The sequence below is a fragment of the Aulonocara sp. 'chitande type north' Nkhata Bay genome, linkage group LG22, assembly GCF_057382095.1.
Source record: "Aulonocara sp. 'chitande type north' Nkhata Bay isolate Kocher_YH1m ecotype deep benthic linkage group LG22, A_spYH_male_GT1.1, whole genome shotgun sequence".
NCBI lineage: Eukaryota > Metazoa > Chordata > Actinopteri > Cichliformes > Cichlidae > Aulonocara > Aulonocara sp. 'chitande type north' Nkhata Bay.
Genome location: NC_141364.1, coordinates 17,747,390 through 17,764,141, shown reverse-complemented (window position 1 = coordinate 17,764,141; position 16,752 = coordinate 17,747,390).

Below are 16,752 nucleotides of genomic sequence, written 5' to 3'. Positions count from 1 at the left end.
AAATAGGTACAGAGCTAGCGGCAACAACAAAGTTCCACTGGAAATCCCGGCCATGAAAACAAACAGTCACCAACCTTTCCCCAAACGTTTTGATGGGAGAGCCGTTAGCTGCAATGAGCTGCGGCCCACAGTTCGCTGCTAGTCCGTCGGCAGCGGTAGAGGGAAGGAGGCTCTTCTGGGACCCGGAGTCCACGAGAAAACGTCTCCCGGAGCGCGAGTCCTCTATGAAGAGCAGCCTTTCTGTATTACCAGCGGTCGCGGCTGCTACGGCGCACTGGCGGGTCCGTTTCCCCGGGCCGTGAAAGCGCAAGACGGCAGGCAGCGACGCGCTCTGTCGCCAAAACGCTGATGGTAGAAACAGATGCTCTTTCCGCGGTGCCGGCGTGTAGCAATCCCTGCCGTCAGCAAGGGGGCGGATGCTCCGGGGGAGGCAGGTGGAGGCGTGGAAGGTGCCGCCAACGATTCCGTAGCCAGGGCGTGAACGTCGAAAGTGCGGCTAGCCAGGAGAATGCGATCCGCTTCTTCAGCCAGGGAGCGATAATCCTCCGCAGGCAGAAGCGGAGAGTTTGCGAGGACAGCTCTCACGGCGGCCGGTAGTTGGTGGAGGAAGAGGTGGGCGAAGAGGAAACCACCGTCATCCGGCCCGAGCAACGATAGCATGTTCTCCATGAGCTCGAGGGCGGTACCGCCACCCAAGCCTGACAGATTGAGGAGCTTTTCAGCTCGTTCAGCGTCGGAGAGGGCATAGAAGCAGCTCTTTGAGGGCGGCGTATTTCCCTTGGGCGAGTGGGTCACAGAGGAGCGCCATCGCGCGACGGGTGGCCAGCGGGTCGAGCGAGGCCACCACATGGTGATACTTCGTGTCGTCAGCCGAGATGCCGCGAAGGGCAAACTGAGCCTCCACGTGTACAAACCATGACAGGGGGTCATGGAGCCAAAAGTCCGGCAGTTTCATCGCCACAGTGAACGTAGCTGCAACAGGAGGCGGAGGTCCAGCGGCCGCTGATGCATCCATAGCGAAGTCTGCGTTATCTGCGGCCCGTTACATGCTCGAGTCAGGGGTCACCAATGTGGATGTAAGCATCAACGACACAGAGCTCTCAGTTCTCACTCCTTTATTCGTCTCCAACATCAACTGCGCATATCGCGCCACAAAACACAGGAACACACTTCCTATACACTGGGTGTGAGTGGAGCCCTCTAGTGGTCCACCACAGTATTGTGAGTTAAGTATTGTGATAATATCGTATCGTGGGGTGTATGGTGATTCCCACCTCTAATATCAACATATAATAACTCATACTTACAGTCAAGCATGGTGGCGGAAGGGGGATGATTTGGGCACCTTGCGCTCATTGAGTCGACCATGAACTCCTCTGTATACCAAAATATTATAGAGTCAAATGTGAGGACAGCTGTCTGAAAGCACAAACAGGGTCAAAGCAACAGCAGCAAATCTACAACAGAATGAGTGAAAAAGTCAAGGTCCAGACCTCAACGTGAACGAAATGCTGTGAATAAACGAATACCTGCAAACGTCAATGAACTGAAGCAACACTGTAAAGAAGAGCGAGCCATTGTGAGAGAGTGATAAAGTCATACAGAAAATGACCTTTAACCTTTAGAAGTGACAGAGGGCACGCTTTGTTTTTAGCACGACTCTACAGGTTAACTAAAAAGTAACCTATGGCATCACTGAGTAAAAAGCAGGAAGTGGAAACTATTAAATAAGGCATGTTTGTGTGTGTGTGTGTGTGTGTGTGTGTGTGTGTGTGTGTGTGTGTGTGTGTGTGTGTGTGTGTGTGTGTGTGTGTGTGTGTTGCAGACAGTCAACCTTTGTCCTCTTGAGAAATTCTTACACATTTAAGACCAGCAAAAGACAAGTAGTGCTTATCCTTGTTCTTTCCCCCAGCTTTTAATTTTTTCAAAAGATGTCCTTGGGATATTGCGGTAAAACCTGACCTTAAACTGAAACTCTTTCACCAGTCTGTTGAGGTTCCTCACAGTTTTCATGAGGCGAGTTCCAAAAACACTTTACTTGTTCAACATGCAATCTGTGGCGCTTCACAAGAGCTGCGCCATTGCTCATTTTTACCGCATGCAGTGCAGCCACCACAGCCCCCCGCTTACCGTATAGATTTACTGAAGACAGCCTATAAAATTCTATATCACTTTTCAAACTGTTATCATACAGCGGGTGAAATAGGAGTCTTTTAATGGGACGTATTTAAACGGCTAATTGAAGTGTAATGTGCCCAGATTTTATTTCCATTATAAGCGATAGTGACACGTGAGAGCATAAACGCACAGACCATTAAATGAGCTCAATGAATTAATTTTAATGCCAACACGTGTGTGTGTGTGTGTGTGTGTGTGTGTGTGTGTGTGTGTGTGTGTGTGTGTGTGTGTGTTAGCAGATGTGTGTGTTTCTAAATGGTTGACTCTTTTGAGTGTTTGTCTGTGCATATGTGTGCAAAAAGCGCTGCCTTGCTACACGTGTGCTTTTGCCCGTGTGCTTTTGTTCATGTAGGTGCCTCTTTTTCTTCTTCTTCTTCTTCTTCTTCTTCTTTTTGTGCGAGTCTGCTTTAGTTTGAAAGCAGCACCATCCCAGTGCCAGTCGCTGCCTCCCCCTCATCAACCTGCTAATCACTGTGATTAGTGACTCATTTCATCATTACAGGTTTCATACCACACACTGCTTATTCTCAACACAACCGTTCCTAGAGAGAACTTCACACACACACACACATATACAAGTACACACACACAGAAACACACAAAGGCCTGGCTGTTGATCACACACTCCGCCACCTTCACCCCTGCAGTCTGCCATCCATCACCGTGCCACTGGGGAAGAGAGGGAGAAAGGAGAGAGGAAAAGACTGGAAAGGGAAGAGAGAGAGAGACGGAACGACCAAAAGACAAAGGAAAGAGTGGCCACGTCTGTCTTTGCCTTGAGCTGGGCCTCTCTTAATCCCCATCATGCACACACTCTCGCAGCACCGGACGAAACAAGATATGTGAAACCAGAAAGCCTAAAAGGTAACCACTTCCTCGAGGGGCAGCTCGCACATATGCGCGTATAAATGTATATGCGGCGAGGTGCAACAGAAGCTACACAGAACTGTGTGAGGTCAGGTACATGTGTGAAGGTGCTGCAGACTTTCAGGCTCAAAGACACAAAGAAGCGCACAAGCGTGCATATAGCATAAATGAAAGAGTCTAAATATAGTCTGTTGACGGATCTGTATATTTTAGAATTATGATTATTATTATACATAGACTTTGTGGGCTTTTAGAGAGGGAGGCTTTTCTTAGATGTCCCTTTTAAAGAATGTTACAACTGACAAGAAGACTCATATGGAAGCTTTAAAATGCTCAAATACTCGTATGTAGAGCAAAATATGTGATATTTATTTATACTGAAATGCAACACATCCTTTTAAGCTATGTTGTTAATTTTAATAGTAAATGAGCTGGTTCTGCGTGACCTCCTGAGCCACAGCCACCCCAATAGGAGCACATGAAACAGCAGAAAAAATGACCTAACTTTGTTTAAAGAGGCATGTCTTCTTTAATGCAACACCCCCCCCCCCCCTCCCCCCAACTCAGTTTTATCGAGATTAACACTTTTTTTTCTATTTCAATCCCTTTTGTAACTTTAAATCTGCCACAGCTCCCATGACACCCACACACACTATTGACTGGTTAAACTCAAATGACATCGGCAAACTTGCTTGTAGACAGTTGCTTATTAACACACCCAGCAGTTAAACAGAGACTTTTTTTTTTATTTGGAGTCATGTTTCCGTCCGCATGATGGATCAAAGTTTTGTATCTGCTCATTTTTAGCCCGTTTTGGTTTCTACACAGTCCTTGGGGAAATATCTCGGTTTTTAGCTGCTCCTGGAAATCCACCAGTTATTTCCTCACTCTGTCTGTCATGCATTTAGTGCAAAACTGTGGCTTTTTGCATATCTGCTGAAAACAGAGCAATGCTGTGTTTGATAATGGTGAAGTACTGCAGTAAAGCTGCAGGCCAGATACTTACACTATGTGATTATTTGTAGAGGGTGTTTAATTTTCTCTAGGCTCATCACTAGAATCAGTTTCACACTTCACATTAGGCTTTGGTGCATTGGCAAAACCTCCAAAGCTTACATTATGTGTGTGCTAAGACCCCCACCCTCCCTGAACTTCAGCCACTGCCTCCTACAAGCACGTTCAAAACAAAAGTGATATCAGTCGCAGAAGACCTGAGAGCTGCTTGTCTTCGTGGTTGTGAGCATGTATACATTCTGTATATAGCTTTGCATCTGCAAAGGCATAAGGCTGTCTTTGTACATATTTCCTCTGCTACATCTCGCCCATGTGGTGTGTGTCACAAGTCGAGCCAAAACACCTAGTTAGCTTTTTGTTTCTGATAGCTGTTCCCACATCTGTGTTTCGATGGCACCTTGTCCAGCCTGCTCTGAACGATCCAGCCAGGCAGACTGAGCCGAACCCTCCCCTCGTGCCAAGAGACCGCCAAAATAATAATCCCACCCCAGGTCAGAGTACATTAACAGTCTCTTTTATGAGGTAGCGTACCCCCAGAGGCATTCAGGGGTGGGGTTGAGGGGGGGTCACACCTTTAGAACAATGAAGACTGTTTCCTGAAGGCTCTGAAGCAAATAAATCCAGCCTGTGGGGACCTTTGGAGGGCGCATGGTAGTAGCTGTAACTTCTCAGCAGTAGATAAGTTTTAAATTCTAATGTTCCCGAGTCCCCCCACTGTGTGTGTCTGCGGCTACAAAAAGGTCCACACATGAAATAAAAATTAGCTTTCAAAGGAAATGTATTAGCTGAGTATTGAGAGGGCTACTGCACAAATCAGGGCAGGAACAGGTGGGGAAGAAAGATACTAAAGCAAAGAAAGCCAAGTCTAGACTGCAGGGGCAGGGCTATAGGGTTGTAGTGAGCTAATCCTAACCAGCACTGCCTCGTCTGTCTTCAACCAGCAACACCTTGTAATGGAGAAGTGTGTGTAGGAGGAGGTGGGGACTGGTCTGCATCATGTTCCAGTTTAGAAAAAAAGTGGATAGACTTTCCTGCAGAGTCTGTGTGTGTGTGTGTGTGTGTGTGTGTGTGTGTGTGTGTGGTGGGGGGGGGGCACATGTTGTCAAAACCTCCCACCATATGGGCTGTTTTACCAGGTGACCCAGTGGACTGCATTACTGGGTGACAGAGATGCATGGCAAAGGCTCATCCATCTCCACATCTGCAGAGAGGATGGAGTGGGGGGCATCGTAGATGGATTGGATGCAAATTGGTGTGAAGCTCGTGCACAGAGTATTTTTCTTTTCTCTCACAGAAGTAGCAGCACACGTGACTACAGCAGCTCCCTGTTTCTCCATATGTGGCACCTCGCAAAGCTACCGAATATGTAAATGTGCCGCTCATAGACGAAAGTTCCCCGCTTTATCTTTTTTTCTTATATTGTAGTACAACTCATTAAACGAGCTCTTTTATTTGTCTCCTTACTTGAACTGAGGATTAATTTCACTGAAGGATAAAAACAGCACATACTCTTTACCCCCCCCCCCAACAGCAGTTTTCCTTCCTCTTTGCTGGTCTCTCCCACGCTTATCTTTCACTCCTACACAGTCTCTACTCTAACACCCCGTGACTGTACAGTAAACCTGTCAGGCTCTTTTTCTTTTTCTTCCTTTCTTTTTTTTTAAATCGCTGACATATTCTGACAACAGCAGTGAGAAAAACAAAAATGATCTAATGCCAGATATTGTTTCAAAAAAATTAGATTAGGGTGATGTTTTAAAAAAAAAAAAACCCTTAAAGCCTTAAAGCCGTGAAATAATTGCCAGACAGTTTTTTGAAAAATAAAGTGTTTATGAACCTTGTTTATGAACGTTCTGATTTTTATTTACTTTTTTGCAATTTATTGCTTAAAATGTATTGCACAATGTATTTAGATTTTTCAGAGAGGGGGGAAATCACACTGATAATGCTCAAAAACTCGTAAAAGCTGTATGTATAAAATATAATGCATCAGACATTAAGGGTTAACCGCATTTTTGCATTAAATGTATACATTGTGAATGGTATTGCAACTGATTACACAGCTTTGTCTGCACAGGGTTTTTTTTCATCAACTAAATGATTTCGGGTTGTAAATACATAAGAAGCATGTGCAGATGCTCCCTCATAGTCTCAGAAATTGATCTGTATCATTGCCACCTCTTTTTCTTTTTTCTACAGCATCTTCAAAGTGTGGCCTGAGTTTAAGGCCGTAACGGCAAACAAAAAAGTCCAAAAAGCAGCCCGTCGGCAAACAAACTGAGAAAGGGAAGAGGAGGAGGAGGAGGGCGAGGAGTGGGGGTGAGGAGAACGGAGGGGGGCCATGTTTACCTCACTTCTCTTGGGGCACTGCTTTAGGGTCGGAGGAGGGGGCTGGCTTCACCAGGGGGAAAGGGTGGTTCTTTCTAAAAGGGAATGGGGGGTGGAGTGCTGTGGGGAGTACTTTAGGAGAAAGGGAGAGGGGGGATATAAAGATTTATACTTGGGGGAGGCCAAGGTGCTGTAGACCTCCTTCCCTTCTTTTCAGCGAGACTTGTTTTCATTTGTCAGAAGGTCCAGTAAAATATGAGGAACAAACGCTCACCCTCGAACACTCAGATTATCGCACGTTCGACTCCCTTTTTGTAAACTGTTAAACTCTTCACACGACATTCGCACCTAGACACAGTTCACGCGGTGTTACTGCCACACATGTGGACCCAAGAAACTACAAGTCATTCGTGGCAGCCGAGCAGAAATGAAGATTTGAGCACGAGCTGCCTCCTCTCCTCGCAGCTTTACATTCAGGGTATTTCTCTTACATTCAAAGAAGGGAGAGGTAAACGAGTAATTAAGAATTCAGCTCTACAAAGTGTTTTTTCATGGCCTGACTTTTTATCATTTTGATAAATCGTGTTCTCAAAACAGCGTGGATTTCAAACAATCTCACGGTTAAGGGAACGATACGTGACTAGACAGTGCCAAAATGAGCTGCCTGTTTGTTATTTAGCTCCACACAGACAAAATCAGTTTAACTCTGGCAAACACCTTCGACAAGCCTCCTCACCCCTTAAACTCTTTCTCTCACACACACACACACACACACACACACACACACACACACACACACACACACACCAAAGGCCTCTTCCCAACAAAGCAGCAGAGGAGCGCGAGAGGCAAAGAAATAGAGAAAAAGGAAAATACACGCTTGACTAATCCTTGTATTCAGAGTCGGTAGTGCCTTCTCCTCCCTCTCCTCTGACCATGAGGGAGTGTGTGTGTGTGTGTGTGTGTGTGTATGAGACAGAGAGAGACAGAGAGAGAAACTGGCACTCTCTAACCTTGACATTTTAGCATCATGGGGGCGATGAATGAAAATGACCACAATAAACGTCGAAAGGGAGGAGGGAGACGAGGGAGACGATCATAAGAGAGCAGAGAGGCTCAAATGGTGAAGGAGCAAAGATCTATCTATCTATGGACATAGATATAGAGGGCAAAAAGTGTGTGAGTGTTGTTTTTGTGTGTGTGTGTGTGCGCGCGAGTGTCACTGTGTGTGTCCTAAGTCAGCAGCAGCAGCAGCAGGGAAGGAATGGGATCTTTGCTCTAAACAGCCTGCTGGTTATTTAAAGGCCTCGGGGCCTGTGCTAGATTGATGTTGTTTTCTTTCAATCAAGGAGCCGTGTGGGACGCTCTCATGCTGCAGACTGCACGCATAAACACTCTTTACTGCTCTTGTAGGGAGGAGGACAGGCCGAGACGCTGTGTCTGCATCCGCCTGTCTCTGCATCCGCCTGTCTCTGTCCCCGTGTGTCTCCGTCGGTCTCACAGATTGATGGGAACTTTTCATAAACCCAACACAGCTTTAGGACAACCGACATATTTCTCAGGGGGTCCTGATGCTGACGCGGGATGCCATATTGGCAGGTTTTTTCCTTAAAATGCATCCATGTGCACATTGACTAAACGTTTTTTCACCCCATCCCGATTTCTCAGTTGTACCAACGTTATTCTTGTGCTCTCACAGTTTTTGCTTCTTGCTAACACGTCATTAGCATGTTGTTTTGGGGTTTTTTCTTCTGTTCTGTGTAAAGGAAATAGCGTTTCGAGGTTAAAGTCCTACACAATGACTATTTTTCACCCTAATAAGCCTTCATTACTCATCCTGTAGTCATCTGTATCACAGCCTCATGTCTGATTGATATCCTCTTACACTGAGTTCACCTATTAACACTCATCTCTGGTGACCTATTACAAAAGTGCACATGTGTTAGCAAGGTTTATCCTTTCATTTGTTACAGAAAAACACTTTTTTTTTGGATCTCTGATTGTTTTTTTGAATAATATACTACACACACGCAGACACACACACATGCACACACGGACACTGACTCAGATTCATTTCCTGAATGCTTACTTAAACTTTAATCAGCTCTTAGATCGTGAGGTTTATGTTTACAGATAAGGAAGATGTGTCCTTATGTGACTTTGCAAATAGATTTAGAGCAGTATACACACTCTCAGCCACACCTTTCTAGTTGTAATGTACTCACAACTAGAAAGGACTAGAAGTTTCTCTAATGGCCGGTCTATCTCCTTAAGGCACAAGTATGAAACATAAGGCCCAGGGGACATAATCAACCCGGCAATGACTCCAGTCTCGGCGACTAGGCAGCTTTGGAAAATGTAGAGGAGTGCATAAATTCTGATGTTTTAAGTGTATTTTCCTATTGATACCCCCTCACCCCCATACACACACACACACACAAACACACACACACACCACCCACCACCACTCCATTAATTGAGATTTAAGACAAGATGTCTTTTGTTTTATAGTTGGTTCACAGGAAAAAAGGATATTTTCTGTGAATTAATGATTATATATTTTATAATTACAGTCTGCAAAATGAAGTTCCCGAACTGTTTCTGTAATTTTACACCTTTATCATGTAGTTTTTACTGGTCCAGCCAATTTAAGATCAAAGTGGCCTGCATGCGGTCCACGACATAAAATGAGTTTGACGTCTCTGCCTTAAGGCTTATACAGAGTAAGAAATAAAAAGTGAGGTTATAAAATGCCCAAAGGCCTATCAGAAAAGTATGTTTTATTTACCCACTGCAGACTTCACCTGCAGATGTTGAATGGATTCTGAATTACGTCTTCAATTTCCCCTGCTGCCCCAAGTATTTGCAATCTAAGACAAACTACACCTATCCAGCTGTCAAGGCAAGGGAGAATCTCAAAACTGTCCTCAGCTTTTCCCCACAAGCAAAAGATTCATGCTCACATTTTTAAAATATAAGTAATTGATGCGTCATACACCACACACACGCACACACACACACTAATGACTCGGCCAAGCAACTCTCCCTTCAGATATTTTATTCCAGAAAATACCAAAGAGGGGAAAAATATTAAACATTTGTTAGTTGAGCTCTCTCTGTATGGTGCGCTGACACGCCGCTGTTCAGGAGACAAACTGTTTCAACTCCTGTGGGCAGAGAGCTTCTATAAATCTATGACCTGAATTTCAACAGGAGATATTTTCACAGAGAATCTTAATAGAGAAAGACAAAAAAAAAAATCACACAATGTTATGTGCAACACATTTGACTGTGTAAATGAGAAGCCAGTAGTTGTTTTCTATCAGGCAGCAATCACAGCTGAAAGTGCGAGTAAATCTGAGTGTTCCTGTTGTGACAAATAGATTCTGGCTTCGAGAAAACCTCTCTGTGTAAATACATAATCTATGATTTTAATATTGCTCCTCACTGTTTCTCTAAACTAGTCATCACTTCGAGACGATTCACTTCAATTCATTTTTTATAGCGCCGGATTACAACTGTTGACTGATGGCATTTATGCTGTAAGGTAGAGACCCTAAAGTAGGGTCAACGGGGGGTCAGCTAAGCAACAGTGGGGAAGAAAAACTCCCTCTTAACAGGAAGAAACCAGGGAGAACCAAGCTCAGGAAGGAGAAGCAATCTGCCATAATCTGCTGGGAATTGATGGAAAAGTGGTAATAAAGGGAGAGCATAAGAGCAAATGTGAGCAAGCTCCCGGTCACACTGCCGTCTGGTCGACAAAGAAGCCACACCGAGATCTCGTTGTGTTACACAGAAGCTGAGGTCTGCTTTCAGGACGATTAAGAAGTTGAAGATGGGCATGTGCAAAAGTTTTCAGAGGTGCTGCAGGAGACGACCTCAGGTAAACTTAAATCGAGTGTGATCTTTGCTTTTCATGAGCAGAGTTAGTGGATTTTTTGAGGGCAGTTTGTGTCTCTGATATGGATTTCACTGTGTAGTCTCTATTCATGAGATGAAGAATGATTCTGCACAGATTATTCTAATTCATCTACCAAAGCCACGTTCTTTTAGTTGAAGACAAGACCACATTTGACCGTTAAATATCCATGCACATCAACAAATAGCTGCAGTTCATTTTTATACTGTTGCATCAAAGCAAGAAGGTCCTAGGTTTGAACCACAAGCTGGCTGAGGCCTTTCTATGTGTGGTTTTCAAGTCCTCCCGATGTACTTAAGCTTCCTCCCACAGTCCAAACACATGCATGTCAGGTCCACTAGTGATTATAGTGTCCTAATGCGTCAATGTGAGCGTGAATGGTTGTCTGCTTCTCTTCAACATGTACCCTGCCTTTCGCCCATTGACAGCTAGGATGGGCTCTGGGCCCCTGAAGCAGAAGCAAGAGGATGGACAAATGGACTATTTGCATTCACATGTGATGATTATAGGAATAGCCTGCTGCTCTGCAGGTTGGGGACAGACTACAACACCTTTAAAGGTTACCGGTTAGTCAAAGAGGTGGTAGTCTACTCCTGAGGACTCTAAATATTCCATTATTCCCAACATCTTTTGGATCTCCATGGCAACTAACACACACACACATGGGCACATGCACAGACACACATAATAGTCTCTAAAGAGCATAAAAGGGGGGTATAACTCAGTTTACTTGTGAGCTCTCTGTACTTGACTGCACTGCTGAGTCTCGCCATTGTTTTTTCCAGCCAATTAGGCAGCACCGCTGCAAAGGCCAAATGAGACCTGTTACTATTATCTAACAGCTTACCTTTTTATAGACCTGCATGTTATAGATACTGCCAGCTGAAATGCAGGGGAAATTATTACAGTCATGGTGGAAAATAACTGGAACGGATTGTGGAACGTGTTGGATGAAATGGCTCAGGTGAAAGAAAAGGTTGGTGAACGCGCACACAAACACACACGCATATAGAGATGCGCACACGCCTTCGTCGCAGCAGTATCCCCTGCGCCTTTTTCTTTCTCATCGACCACAGCTATTGACGTACTGAATGTTGGAAGGCTGAGTCAATAAACAAGAGGAAAAGCTTTTTGAAGCGAGAGTGCCTGAAAGGAAGAGAGGATCCAGGATGCATTTGTACGCATGCGTGCGTGGGTGGGTGTGTGTTGAGTGCATGCATTCATGTGTCACCTGCACATTTCTTTCCTCTCTCTCCCTCTCTGAAGTGACTTCGTCCACACTGTCTCTCTCTCTTTCTCTACTCACGTCTCCTGTCCTCCCTCTAGACTCATAGAGCTGAGTCGTTAATGTTTAATGCTCACTCAGGAAGCAGACACGCTCATGAGAGAGGCTCCCTGGCACACACGTATATACGCGTACACACACTCACACATCCTACATCCACCTAGCAACGCCATCCTCATTAACAGCCTGAGATTTGACCTTTCACCTCTAGACCAGATGGCTGATGTTTTCATTCTGGAGGGAGAAGAAATGAACCAGGAGTGACTCCACATTTTACAGCGTCACAAGAATGATGGAGGTGTTGGTTTGTCACCAGGAGGAATCAGAGAGAGCTGCTGCTGAGACTGCTCCTCTAGTTGCATATCGTTTGGGAAGATTTTTCTAAGGCCACACTTTATAACATCAAATTATACCTGTGAGATAAAAGTGTTCAAAATATTCTCTTCCTTTTATGGTTCAACTGTTCAAAGTTTGGTGTGAAACAGGCCTGAGTTTGGAGTAAAGTGTCTCTGACTCCCAGCACTGTGACGAAGTCCAGATCCAGCTCCAGGTCTTTGCCACTTTACACATCAAAAGACTCCACAAATCACTCGGTTTGGACAAGAGGCAGCATTTGCACAAGGCTGAGAGTAAGCAGGCGTCAATGAGTGAGAGGTTTCATTGTTTAAAAGAAAAGAAAGTGTGTGTGTGTGTGTGTGTGTGTGTGTGTGTGTGTGTGTGTGTGTGTGTGTGTGTGTGTGTGTGTGTGTCTGCGTGTGCACACGTGTGTGCGTATGTGGTGTTAAAAAGCGACCGAGACAATGACTGAAAGCAGGCCTGTGTACGTGCCTGAGCGCATGTTCATGCATGGTTAATGGTAAGGCAATGGCACCCTCAGGTGGTGGCAGGACCGTGATGGAGTTATCTCCATGTTTGCGTGCTCACGATTGATAAACTTTATTTATAGAAGTCATTCAACATGTACAATGTTTCGACAAGCATCCTGTGACCAAGTAGTTATGACTCCCATTAAATAGAAACCGACAAAAAATCCTTCTCTCATACGAGAATAGTGACAGAAACAAAGATAATCATGAACCAAACTTCATAAAATTCAAATAAAAACAAACAAACATGTTTAACGAAAAATAATTACCCGTCATTAGTGTACAGCGACAAGTTGTTAGGGTGTAAAGTTTGTGAACATTTTATTGACCCTTAAAGGTACAGTACATAAAATCTCACCAATAGGTGTCAGTAAAGTAGACAGAACATGCATACGCTTTATTTATTTATGTATTTATATTTAAATACTTGGCAAAAATATTGAATTAAATAGCAGGTACCAATTAAATATTTTATTTTTTGTTAAACAATAGTGAGTGGTCCTAGATAGTTTTCCAGAATGTGTGTGTATGTGAGTCAAAGTTTTGCTTTGATGGATGTTTACCAGACTGGATTCGCTCCAGAGTGTTTCAATATATGGGTAGGCTGTCAGTCCACGTTTCACCTCAGTTGTCAATGCCGGGTGAGAAGTGTCCAGGTCAATAGAATGACTTTACAACTTAGTCTCTGTTAGCTACTGTTAATCAGTATAAGTGAAACTTTCTTTGAAGTCGGACTTGGACACTTGAATAAACTTGAATAAACTCCAAGGAACTCTAATAGAAGAGTGGGAATCCAATCAAACTATTTATCAGATGGAAAGTGAGATTTTTAGGAAGCTCAAGCCCAATAACTTAGTTGGCACAACATTAGTTTATAACCAGCTGTTGTTGTTTAGTTGACTCATTGTCAGCTGTCTGGAGGTGGGAGGGTTACATGTCTAATCTGCTGACAATAAGTAATTGTTACAATATCGGGAATACATTTTCATATTTTTGCACATTTTTGTGAATTATAGGCCTGATTTCAGTTCAGGAGGTGAGGCTTGAGGTGAGGAGGATGGCATGGCCCCCCTGTTGTAGCCATACTGACCTGTCAGTTCCTGCCTTTCTTTCCACCTCATGCTCTCTGCCTTAATCCTCTGTCTTGTGTGTTTACGTGTGTGTGTAAACACACATGACAGTCCCATGGTTTATTGGGGATATGATATGAGATATTTGGAGACTTAATCAGAGCAAATATTTCAGTTGAAGACAAATAAACTGCATCCCAAAAAAGAGACCAACCACCACACTTTAGAGACTATATTGAAAGACCTGCTTGGAGAAAATGTTGAGGGGTTGTCCAAGCAGTGACGTGCTGAGCGTAAAGGCTCCAGGATTTATAGAAGCACTCAGGGGAACTTTGTAAAAGGGCCTTAGAACTGGTCAGAAGTTCACAAATGGAATGAAGCTTGCAAGCAGCAACTACAGGCAGTCAACCAGAGCTGCATCGCATGCTAAAAATGTAACATGCCTCATTCCCCTTACGGCATGTACCAAAACATTCGGTGCTAATTTATTGGTCTATTTAAGCTTCAAAATATCCAGCTCTCTCTCAAATATAACATATTATTACTTCACAAATCAGTAAATACTAAAATTTGGCAGTATTTTAAAGGAAGCATTTTGTAGAATTGGCTAAGATAGAATGATAAACAAAGATACCCATTGCTGCTGATCTACACAGTTCAGAAAACTAAGAAAAAGATGGTTTTACATTGGAAATAATATTCCTCCGTACTAACATAAGATTATAAGGATATCTCATTTTAAATATTTTTATATGCAAAGAGCACCATTCTTATTTCAGCATCAAAGCGAATTAGTGAAATAGGACCTAAAGGTTTAGATGACATCATACAATGGATATTACAATGGAAATAGCTGGGAGACCCAAATTCTTCTACTTTAAGTATTTATTTAATCAAGACCAGTTTAAGCCATCTGTATAAAAAAAAGTATATATTATTCAACAAAGGTTGAAGGGACGGGGGGAGTACTAGTAGAAAAACTAGAGGATCCGCAACAGGGCCTTGAGGGACACCATAACAGTCACATGGTTACTGGTGCAAAAAAGAAAAAGGACATAGGATGATGTAGTAAAAATATTTTTTATTAGTAGAGAAAAGTCAATGGCAGATAATCTCAGAACTGGTAGATAAACAAAAAAAATTAATGAAAATGTGTAATTCTATGGATGAAATCCCAAGATGAAGTCCTGAAAACAGCTCAGCACTAAGCTATGGGTTAGTGATAGTACCTGAGTGGAAATCTCACCAGCCTGAAGTGTACAAATATGTGTTTTTAATCAAATGGCAGCAGATGTGTAATCAGCACTACTTACCAAGTCGCCTCTGTAACAGTGAAAACCTTCCAAAGAGCTTCTCCCAGCATCGCTGCATGTGTTACTTCACTCTCTTTATACTTTTTGCTTCTCCTCCTTCTTTTCTGTCTTATGCACAGACATATACTCCAAGAGAATCACGCTGCAGGAAAAAAAGAGGCAGAGACGGAGAGATTAATTTTCCATTTGTCAACTTGGACCGCATTTAATTTTGCCATTTAAGTCAAAGGACATGGCTGGAGAGGCTGGTGGTGTGTCATGACGCAGTGTGATTCCAGAGACAGCTCTGCTTATGAGAAAACTCAACCACGATGTCTGTTCAGTATGACCTGAATCTTAAGATCTGGCTCTGTGTGTGTGTGTGTGTGTGTGTGTGTGTGTGTGTGTGTGTGTGTGTGTGTGTGTGTGTGTGTGTGTGTGCGTGTGCGTGTGCGTGTGCGTACGTGCGTGTGTGGGTCCTCTTTTCTCTTTAATCAGAGAGTGAGTGAAGCAGAACAGCGTGGTGGGCTGAGTTGAGGAGCCTTTCTGTTGGTCTGGCTGGCATTCCTACCCTACTATAACCAGCTCCGGATGTTTTCCTGTCTCTAAACAAAGGATGGATTAATGTGTGTATCTCTTCATCTCACTGTAATCATCTCATCTCACATTACCAACAAAGGACCACCTAAATTCAGACATAGTTAGCTGGATAAAAACCACAAACTGCTATGAGCTCTGAGTGTAAAATGACTGTCTCCTCATTATGGAGACAAGCAATGATGCATCCAGCCTTCTTCATCTTTACCTGTTATTCCTCTTCTACTGTTTTCTTCTTGTTCCTCAATCTTTTATTCTTTAGTACCTGTAATTTGTTTATGTATTACTTGCACACCTTTCCACACCTTCTTTCTTTCTATATTATCTTTTGTTATTTTTTTCCCTTTATTGATTTCCTCATATATATCCCCTGACAGTTCAAAGCAAATAAGCAGCAGAACCATTAATACATACGGTAAGAAAGGTTGTAAATCGTAAGCCACTCTTAAGATTATAATATTTGGCTTTGGTCACTCTTACAGCAAGTATCTGAAGTAAAACCGCATTTTGCCTATATCAAACAACCATATAATTTGTTTGGGGGGCGAATAACATGCGTTGTAACTGTTGTGTCAGCTCTCTATGTGACTGATCCCATCCCCCAAGTGCTTGCTGTATGTATCTTATGTGGGTGTGGTCTGCCCTCTGGTGGCCATATGGGGAACTATCTCAGAGTAAAAAAAAATCAATATCCCAACATTCCATTGGAAATCCACGTGCTGTCATATATAGTAATCCATGTTGTTCTGTTCACTAAAAAGAAGAATATGCAATTAAATCAACCATAAACACAATGAAGATTCAATATTTCACTGTCACCATTACAGCCACTTGCTTATTGTATCAAAAATCTGGTTAACATACAGGACCTTACAAAAGCCTTGAGCCATTTTTCTTCCAAAATATTCCAAGCCACTTATCACTGACATGAATCAGTGGGATGAACTGCATTGTGTTCATCAGTGGCAACAGGTTTTATGGACTAATTAATCCAAATTTTATATTTTTGGTTCAAATCATTGTCATTATATATTAAGGATGTCAGGAGAGAGGTCTGCAACCATCTCTAAAACATGGTGGAGGCTCTGTCATCATTTGGTGCTGCATTTCAGCCAGTGGTGTTGGAGATCTTTTTTGGGGGGGGATTATGAACACAGAAAAGTCCAGTGAGATTTTAATCTGCGATGCAACCCATCTGGCAAGTGTCTGGTTGGTAAGGGCTTCATTTTTCAGCATGACAATGATCCAAAACACACTGCCAATGCCATAAAAGCACAACTGGACAGACAAGCACACAATATAACACTACCAACCATGAATTGGCCTCCCCAGAGCT